The 9,626-nt window shown below is 44.0% G+C and overlaps 1 pseudogene; it reads left to right on the top strand.

Annotated features, from left to right (window-relative positions):
- Nucleotides 1–1,172: 1,172 nt before the first annotated feature.
- The window catches only part of LOC119339440, a 74,093-nt pseudogene continuing 65,639 nt past the window's right edge, over nt 1,173–9,626 (top strand).

Genomic DNA, 9,626 nt, shown 5'->3' with positions numbered 1-9,626 from the left:
TTAACCCCCTTCTTCAAATTAGATATTTCGGATGCGGGATGAACTCCTACCACCAGATCGTATGCGATGAATTCAAGAGGAGTTGGCGGCATTCTTTCTTAACCACGTGATCGCTAAAGATGGAGAATACCATGTGGACCCTAATGCGTTCAATTTTAATTAGGAGATTATATTGTAAAAGATACTTATATTGTATATATGTAGCCAGTAGCGTCGGATAGATATACGAGAACTTGTTGTTCGACCAATCTCTCAGAGAAGGAGAGGCGGTCGATATCACTTCTCTTTGTATGCATCTGTTCATGACGATCTTCTGTTTCCTTCATTTCCTTAACTAGCTAGCGTGTCTAGTCCTCTCTATACGTCTAGTAAGTAGCATCGACCAAGCATGGAGATAAGAGAGGACACTTCTCTCTATTAATTAGCTAGCTAACACAATATATGAAATGCCTAAATTAACCCCCCAAAACCCCCAAACCCTCCCCCCTTTCAAAGAAAACAAAACCCCCAGAACCTAAGATGCTGACGCGTGGATGCCTATTGGTCCCGGTTGGTGCCACCAACCGGGACCAAAGGGCCTCCTGCCTGGGCTCGCCGCACCGGCCACGTGGAGGCCCATCTGTCCCGGTTTATGCAAGAACCGGGACTAAAGGTTTAGGGCATTAGTACCGACACTTTAGTCCCGGTTCAAAAACCAGGACAAATGGCCCTCACGAACCGGAACAATAGGTCCTTTTTGTACTAGTGAGTTGACTCATGCATGCAACTCATAGCCTCATACTTGAGCGCTCTATGAAAGAAAAGTGAGGCGTCCACGCATATTTTATTTTGTTTCGTCCAATTATAAACTTATATGTAGATATATGCATTTATTTATTAATTTATTTATTAGTAAAATATTGATAGACAAATTATCTTACTATGGGAGGAACTATAAAAACACTAGCTAGGTTGATTAGTTCAATGCAATTTTTGTTTCATACAGAATCCCCCTACTGGCGACAGCCCATGTCCCTCCCAGTGCACCCGCATCGGCCATCCCCGTCCATTTACTATGGGCAACCCCCGCTTGGTCTCTGGTCTACGTGAGCCGAGACTACATGACTCGTGGTTCCACCGGTGAGCTGCACAGGTCTCTCCCCTCAAGCTTCCTCCTCCCCAAACACTAAGCCATGGGCTCTCGCCGACCTCCTCCTACCACCCTAGTCTTGGTGTTGCTATGATAACCCACAAGTATAGGGGATTGCAACAGCTTTCGAGGGTAGAGTATTCAACCCAAATTTATTGATTCGACACAAGGGGAGCCAAAGAATATTCTTGAGTATTAGCAGTTGAGTTGTCAATTCAACCACACCTGGATAACTTAGTATCTGCAGCAAAGTATTTAGTAGCAAAAGTGGTATGATAGTAATGGTAACAGTAGCAACAGTAAAGATAAATGTTTTTGGGTTTTTGTAGTAGTTGTAACAGTAGCAATGGAAAAGTAAATAAGCAAAGAACAATATATGAAAAGATCGTAGGCAATGGATCAGTGATGGATAATTATGCCGGATGCGATTCCTCATGCAATAGTTATAACATAGGGTGATATAGAACTAGCTCCAGTTCATCAATGTAATGTAGGCATGTATTCCGTAAATAGTCATACATGCTTATGGAAAAGAACTTGCATGACATCTTTTGTCCTACCCTCCCGTGGCAGCGGGGTCCTAGTGGAAACTAAGGGATATTAAGGCCTCCTTTTAATAGAGAACTTGACCAAAGCATTAACACATAGTGAATACATGAACTCCTCAAACTACGGTCATCACCGAGAAGTGTCCCGATTATTGTCACTTCGGGTTGTCGGATCATAACACATAATAGGTGACTATAGACTTGCAAGATAGGATCAAGAACACACATATATTCATGAAAACATAATAGGTTCAGATCTGAAATCATGGCACTCGGGACCTAGTGACAAGCATTAAGCATAGCAAAGTCATAGCAACATCAATCTCAGAACATAGTGGATACTAGGGATCAAACCCTAACAAAACTAACTTGATTACATGGTAAATCTCATCCAACCCATCACCGTCCAGCAAACCTACGATGGAATTACTCACACACGGCGGTGAGCATCATGAAATTGGTGATGGAGGATGGTTGATGATGATGACGGCGACGAATCCCCCTCTCCGGAGCCCCGAACGGACTCTAGATCAGCCCTCCCGAGAGAGATTAGGGCTTGGCGGTGGCTCCGTATTGTAAAACGCGATGAAACTTTCTCTCTGATTTTTTTCTCCACGAGGCGGTATATATGGAGTTGGAGTTGAGGTCGGAGGAGGTCCGGGGGGCCCACGAGATAGGGGGGCGCGCCCTAGGGGGGGCGCCCCCTGTCTCGTGGACAGGCCTTGGACCCCCTGGCCCTGATTCTTTCGCCAAAAATTCTTATTAATTCTGAAAAGTCCCTCCGTGGATTTGCAGGTTATTCCGAGAACTTTTCTTTTCTACACATAAAACAACATCATGGTAGTTCTGCTGAAAACAGCGTCAGTCCGGGTTAGTTTCATTCAAATCATGCAAGTTAGAGTCCAAAACAAGGGCAAAAGTGTTTGGAAAAGTAGATACGTTGGAGACGTATCATGCTACTATGCCTCCACTATGCGCCGCGTTGGGCCTTCTCGCTCTCTTTCAACCTCAACTTCTCCGACCTCATGGCGTTCAAATCGATCATCATCATGGGCGATGCATTCATCAGTCCACCAACGCTTGAGCTGACAAAAAACACACGTAAGTCAGATATTCAGTTCAACATCGGCCGGGCATCTTATGCGCAAAAGGTGCAACTATGGAGCAACGCCACCGGCGAGATGGCTAACTTCACCACCACCTTCTCCTTCCGAATCACCCCAGACAATCTGAGGTTGCCGTATACAAGCGATGGGATGGCCTTCTTCCTCGGGTGTTTCCCTTAGGTGATCCCTCCCAACAGTGAGGACGGCAGACTCGGGCTCCTCCCGGCCAGCACTAACGGGACAGGGGACACTCGGATCGTAGCCGTGGAGTTCGACACTTACCCCAACACCCTTGGTGGCTCATCGTATACTATGCCAACATCAACCGGAATCATATTGGCATCGACATCTTATGGAAGCAACCGTGACATACCAAAATGACTCCAAGATGATGGCTGTCGATCTCGTCATCGGCGATGCCCTATACCAGGTCAATGCAACAGTTGATCTGAGTAGATATTTGCCTGAGGTTGCTGTTGGCTTCTCCACGGCGACTGGCATGTACGCCGAGCTACAGAAGATATTATCATGGTACTTCAGTTCCACTCTGCAGCTTGAATCAAAGAAGAAAGCACCTCCACCTATTGAACCTCATCTTCCAATTCCAGCCAGCAGCAACAACCAAAAAAAGTTGGTAAACTTCCTACTATCCATCCTTGTTCCTCTGCTTTTTTTGTTGGTTTGTGCGGCTGAAAGATCGTGGATGTGCCTAGAGGGGGGGGGGTGTGAATAGGCGTTTTAAAATAATTACGGTTTAGGCTTGAACAAATGCGGAATAAACCTATCGGTTAATTTGTCAAACACAAAACCTACAACAACTAGGCTCACCTATGTGCACCAACAACTTATGCTAAGCAAGATAAGTAACTATGTGATAGCAAGATATATGACAAAGAATAATATGGCTATCACAAAGTGAAGTGCATAAGTAAAGGGCTCGGGTAACAGAAAACCGAGGCATGCGAAGACGATGATGTATCCCGAAGTTCACACCCTTGCGGATGCTAATCTCCGTTTGGAGCGGTGTGGAGGCATAATGCTCCCCAAGAAGCCCCTAGGGCCACCGTAATCTCCTCACGCCCTTGCACAATGCAAGATGCCGTGATTCCACTAAGGGACCCTTGAGGGCGGTCACCGAACCCGTACAAATGGCAACCTTTGGGGGCAGTCACCGAACCCGTACACTTTGGCAACCCTTGGGGGCGGTCACGGGTACCCGTCAAATTGCTCGGGGCGATCTCCACAACCTAATTGGAGACCCCGACGCTTGCCCGGAGCTTTACACCACAATGATTGAGCTCCGAACACTACCAACCGTCTAGGGCGCCCAAGCACCCAAGAGGAACAAGCTCAAGGGTACCAAGCACCCAAGAGTAATAAACTTCTCAACTTGTAACTTCCACGTATCACCGTGGAGAACTCAAACCGATACACCAAATGCAATGGCAAGGGCACACGGAGTGCCCAAGTCCTTCTCTCCCAAATCCCACCGAAGCAACTAATGCTAGGGAGGAAAGTGAGAGGAAGAACAAGAAGGAGAACACCAACAACTCCAAGATCTAGATCCAAGGGGTTCCCCTCACATAGAGGAGAAAGTGATTGGTGGAAATGTGGATCTAGATCTCCTCTCTCTTTTCCCTCAAAAACTAGCAAGAATCCATGAAGGGATTGAGAGATAGCAAGCTCGAAGAAGGTCAACAATGGGGGAAGAACACGAGCTTAAAAGGATAAGGTTGAATGGGGGCAGAAGACCCCCTTTTATAGGGGCTCCCGAATCCAAATGTTAAGCAGCCCAAGCCCGCATCTGGGCGGTACTACCGCTGCCACAACGGTACTACCTCTGTGGCAAGCAGACTGATACGTCTCCAACGCATCTATAATTTTTGATTGTTCCATGCTATTATATTACCCGTTTTGGATGTTTATGGGCTTTACTTTACACTTTTATATTATTTTTAGGACTAACCTACTAACCGGAGGCCCATCCCGAATTGATGTTTTTTTGCCTATTTAAGTGTTTCAAAAAAAAGGAATATCGAACGGAGTCCAAACGGAATGAAACCTTCGGGAGCGATCTTTTCGGAACGAATGCAATCCATGAGACTTGGAGTGGACGTCAAGCAGCAAACAAGGTGGACACGAGGGTGCCCGGTGCGCCCTAAGGGGGTGGGCGCACCCCCCACCCTCGTGGGCCCCTCGTGGCTCAACTGACCTACTTCTTCCTCCTATATATATCCACGTACTCTGAAAACATCCAGGAGCACCACGAGAAACTATTTCCACTGCCGCAACTTTCTGTATCCGTGAGATCCCATCTTGGAGCCTTCGCTGGCGCTCCGTCGAAGGGGGAATCGACCACGGAGGGCCTCTACATCATCTCCAAGGCCTCTCCGATGAGTTGTGAGTAGTTTACCATAGACCTTCAGGTCCATAGTTATTAGCTAGATGACTTCTTCTCTCTCTTTGAATTTCAATACAAAGTTCTCCTCGATCTTCTTGGAGATCTATTTGATGTAACTCTTTTTGCATTGTGTTTGTCGAGATCCAATGAATTGTGGGTTTATGATCAAGTTTATCTATGAGAAATATTTGAATCTCCTCTGAATTATTTTATGTATGATTGGTTATCTTTGCAAGTCTCTTCGAATTATCAGTTTGGTTTGGCCTACTAGATTGATCTTTCTTGCAATGGGAGAAGTCCTTAGCTTTGGGTTCAATCTTGCGGTGTCCTTTCCTAGTGACAGCAGGGGCATCAAGGCACGTATTATATTGTTGCCATCAAGGATAAAAAGATTGGGTTTATATCATATTGCTTGAGTTTATCCCTCTACATCATGTCATCTTTCTTAATGCGTTACTCTGTTCTTATGAACTTAATACTCTAGATGCAGGCAGGAGTCGGTAGATGTGTGGAGTAATAGTAGTAGATGCAGAATCGTTTCGATCTACTTGTTGCGGACATGATGCCTATATACATGATCATGCCTAGATATTCTCATAACTATGCACTTTTCTATCAATTGCTCGACAGTAATTTGTTCACCCACCGTAATACTTATGTTATCTTGAGAGAAGCCACTAGTGAAACCTATGGCCCCCGGGTCTATCTTTTATCATATAAGTTTTCCATCTACTTTTATTTGCATCTTTTACTTTCCAATCTATATCATAAAAATACCCAACGTATTTATCTTATCTTATTATCTCTATCAGATCTCACTTTTGCAAGTTACCGTGAAGGGATTGACAACCCCTTTAGCGCGTTGGTTGCGAGGTTCTTGTTTGTTTGTGTAGGTGCGTGTGACTTTTGTGGAACCTCCTACTAGATTGATACCTTGGTTCTCAAAAACTGAGGGAAATACTTACGCTACTTTGCCGCGTCACCCTTTCCTCTTCAAAGGAAAACCAACGGAGTGCTCAAGAGGTAGCAAGAAGGATTTCGAGCATCGTTGCCGGGGAGGTCTTCGCTCAAGTGAAGACATACCGAGTACCCATCACAAACTCATCTAGCTCGCATTACATTATTTTCCATTTGCCTCATTCTCTCCCCCACTTCACCCTTGCCATTTTATTCGCCCTCTCTTTCCCATTCTCCTCTCTTTTTCGCTTGCCTTTTGTGTGCTTGTGTGTTGGATTGCTTGTCACGATGGCGCAAGATAATACCAAATTCCATGACTTTTCCAATACTAACAATAATGATTTCCTTAGCGCTCCGATTGCTCCTCTTAATGATGCTGAATCTTGTGAAATCAATGCTGCTTTTTTGAATCTTGTTATGAAAGATCAATTCTCCGGCCTTCCAAGTGAAGATGCCGCTACTCATCTAAACAACTATGTTGATTTGTGTGATATGCAAAAGAAGAAAGATATGGATAATGATATTGTTAAATTGAAGTTATTTCCATTTTCACTTAGAGATCGTGCTAAAACTTGGTTTTCATCTTTGCCTGAAAATAGTATTGATTCATGGAATAAGTGCAAAGATGCTATTATCTCTAAGTATTTTCCTCCCGCTAAGATCATCTCTCTTAGAAACGATATTATGAATTTTAAACAACTTGATCATGAGCATGTTGCCCAATCTCGGGAAAGAATGAAATTAATGATTCGCAATTGCCCTACTCATGGTTTGAATTTATGGATGATCATACAAAACTTTTATGCCGGATTGAATTTTGCTTCTAGAAATCTCTTAGATTCGGCCGCGGGAGTCAGTTTTATGGAAATTACTTTTGGAGAAGCTACTAAACTCCTTGATAACATTATGGTTAATTATTCTCAATGGCACACTGAAAGATCTACTAGTAAAAAAGTTTTTGCTATAGAAGAGATTAATGTTTTGAATGGAAAGATGGATGAACTTATGAAATTGTTTGCTACTAAGAGTGCTCCTATTGATCCTAATGATATGGCTTTGTCTACTTTGATTGAGAATAATAATGAATCTATGGATGTGAATTTTGTTGGTAGGAATAATTTTGGTAACAACACGTATAGAGGAAACTTTAGTTCTAGGTCGTTCCCTAGTAATTCCTCTAATAATTATGGTAATTCCTACAAAAACTCTTATGGAAATTTTAATAAGATGCCCTCTGATTTTGAGAATAGTGTTAAAGAATTTATGATTTCTCAAAAGAATTTTAATGCTTTGCTTGAAGAAAAATTGCTTAAAGTTGATGAATTGGCTAGGAACGTGCTACGTCTTGAGCTTGCGTTGGTTTTCTTTGAAGAGGAAAGGGTGATGCAACAATAGTAGCTTAAGTATTTCCCTCAGTTTTTGAGAACCAAGGTATCAAATCTAGTAGGAGGCTCCTCAAAAGACCCACGCACCTACACAAACAAACAAGAACTCGCAACCAACGCAATAAAGGGGTTGTCAATCCCTTCAACGCCACTTGCGAAAGTGAGATCTGATAGAGATAATATGATAAGATAAATATGTTTTTGGTATTTTATAATATAGATTGGAAAAGTAAAGATGCAAATAAAAGTAGATTGAAAGCTTATATGATAAAAGATAGACCCGGGGGCCATATGTTTCACTAGTGGCTTCTCTCAAGATATCATAAGTATTACAGTGGGTGAACAAATTACTTTCGAGCAATTGATAGAAAAGTGAATAATTATGAGATTATCTAGGCATGATCATGTATATAGGCATCACGTCTGTGACAAGTAGACCGAATCCTGCCTGCATCTACTACTATTACTCCACACATCGACCTCTATCCAGCATGCATCTAGAGTATTAAGTTCATAAAGAACAGAGTAACACATTAAGAAAGATGACATGATGTAGAGGGATAAACTCATGCAATATGATATAAACCCTATCTTTTTATCCTCAATGGTAACAATACAATACGTGCCTTGCTGCCCCTGTTGTCACTGGGAAAGGACACCACAAGATTGAACCCAAAGCTAAGCACTTTTCCCATTGCAAGAAAGATCAATCTAGTAGGCCAAACCAAACTGATTCAAAGAGACTTGCAAAGATAACTTAATCACACATAAAAGAAGTTAGAGGAGATTCAAATATTTCTCATAGATAAACTTCATCATAAACCCACAATTCATCGGATCTCGACAAACACACCGCAAAAAAGAGTTACATCGAATAGATCTCCAAGAAGATCAAGGAGAACATGGTAGTGAGATCCAAAGAGAGAGAAGAAGCCATATAGCTAATAACTATGGACCCGAAGGTCTGCGGTAAACTACTCACAACTCATCAGAGAGGCTATGGTGTTGATGTAGAAGCCCTCCGTGGTCGATTCCCCCTCCGGCGGAGCACCAGCAAAGGCTCCAAGATGGGATTTCGCGGATACAGAAGGTTACGGTGGTGGAAATAGTTTTTCATGGTCGCCTCTGATGTTCTCGGGGTACGTGGGTATATATAGGAGGAAGAAGTAGGTCGGTGGATGCCCGAGGGGCCCACAAGATAGGGGGGCGCGCCTAGTAAGGGGTCTCCCTCCACCCTCATGGCCTCCTCGATTGCTTCTTGACTTGCACTCCAAGTCCTCTGGATCAAGTTTGTTCCAAAAAGATCGCCCCCGAAGGTTTCATTATGTTTGGATGTCACACCCTCGTTAGCTATGCATTAGAGTGTTGCATCATGTTCACTCTTTCATCAGAAACCTGAAATGGGGATGACAGAACCCCCAGTCCCCTCTGAAACCAATTAGGGTTTACTAAAAACTTTTTCAATGAACCTGGAATGCCCTTCTAAAATGCCCATCATTTTTGTCTTGGTTCAGAACCTCTGCCAAAAGTGATGCACATTTTCCTAGGCCATCTTAGGGTTTTTGAATTAAATCATAAATAATTGAATTTGGGCATTAAAATTATATAAAATATTTAAATGCTCAAATATCTCCAAACTAAAATGTTTCATGTTGGAAATAATCCAACTATGGACCAGGAGTAGTTTGGTGATTTTAGGAGTTGCCTAAGTATTTTATTTAATTCAACAAAGTTGCAGAAGTATTAAAAAAACAGAAAACAGAAAGAAATGGAAAAACTTACCTGACGCCTGCTCCCGGCCCAGCCCAGCGCCGCTCCAGCGAGCTGCTTGCCGGCCAGGCAGGCAGGCAGGTGCCCGGCGGCGACCGCAACGCGCACCATGCACCTTCTCGCCGCCTCGCCGCTCCCCGCGCCCGGTGACGTCATGGATCAGCCTCCCTCGCTCCCCCGAACCCCCCAGACACCCCCTCCTCTCTCCAGCTCCTCCCCCTCGCGCTCCCCCGCCATGATCGACGCCACCATCGCCGTGCCTTCGTCGTAGCCGTGCTTCCCGCCGCCCGTGCGTCCTCTCATCGTGTCCAGGAGCTCCGCCGCTGTCCA

The sequence above is a fragment of the Triticum dicoccoides genome, chromosome 7B (assembly GCF_002162155.2).
Source record: "Triticum dicoccoides isolate Atlit2015 ecotype Zavitan chromosome 7B, WEW_v2.0, whole genome shotgun sequence".
Taxonomy (NCBI): domain Eukaryota; kingdom Viridiplantae; phylum Streptophyta; class Magnoliopsida; order Poales; family Poaceae; genus Triticum; species Triticum dicoccoides.
The sequence above is the reverse complement of the archived record's forward strand: the minus strand, read 5'-3'. Positions and strand labels throughout refer to the sequence as shown.